This window comes from Morone saxatilis, unplaced genomic scaffold, assembly GCF_004916995.1.
Source record: "Morone saxatilis isolate NCDOM2014 unplaced genomic scaffold, NCSU_SB_2.0 Contig19, whole genome shotgun sequence".
Lineage (NCBI taxonomy): Eukaryota > Metazoa > Chordata > Actinopteri > Moronidae > Morone > Morone saxatilis.
This window is the reverse complement of record NW_023339751.1, coordinates 23,123,129-23,123,799: the sequence shown is the minus strand read 5'-3', so window position 1 is coordinate 23,123,799 and position 671 is coordinate 23,123,129.

Sequence of the window (671 nt, the reverse complement as noted above, 5' to 3'; positions counted from 1 at the left end):
AAAAAAAAAAAAAAAAACGCAGAAGAAAGAAAATTGTTTCCTGTGTCACTGTGGTATTCTTGGTGGCGGCCACAGCCAGATTGTGAACAGGTAAACGCGTAATTGGCTTGAAAAATTGCACATTTGCTGGAAATTTCTTCTCTCGGCGATATGGGAGTTTGCATGCAGTCTTGAGCACAAACATGTACCGCCCAGGTAAACCTGCACACGGGCCCCCACCGTTCGGACCCCCACCAACCCATGGTCCTCCTTTCAGGTTCGGAGGGCCCTGTGGTCTTCCTCCTCCTGGACACTTGCCCCCTGGACCATGTGTACCATTTTCGGCCTCAGCATCAGATAGCCATTTTCTCCACAACAGGCCGCCAAGAGGACATTTCATTAGGGTACGTACCCAACAGTCTAGTAAAGCTAGCTCAGCTAGCTAAATTAGCTACATGATTTAAATAAGAGATTGGTTAGTATTGTGCTAATAGAGAAAACAGGTTCATAGAGCTCTGTCAGAATTAGCTATAAATGTAAATGTAAAATGTCAATGACTGTAACTGTATGTCAATGGATTTTCACCAGAGAAGGGATCGCCTGAGTTCACAGCATCTTATATTATTGCATTGAATTATTGCAACTGTTTTTCCTACGATACCACGCATGACAAGTATCTAGCAGACTGTAAG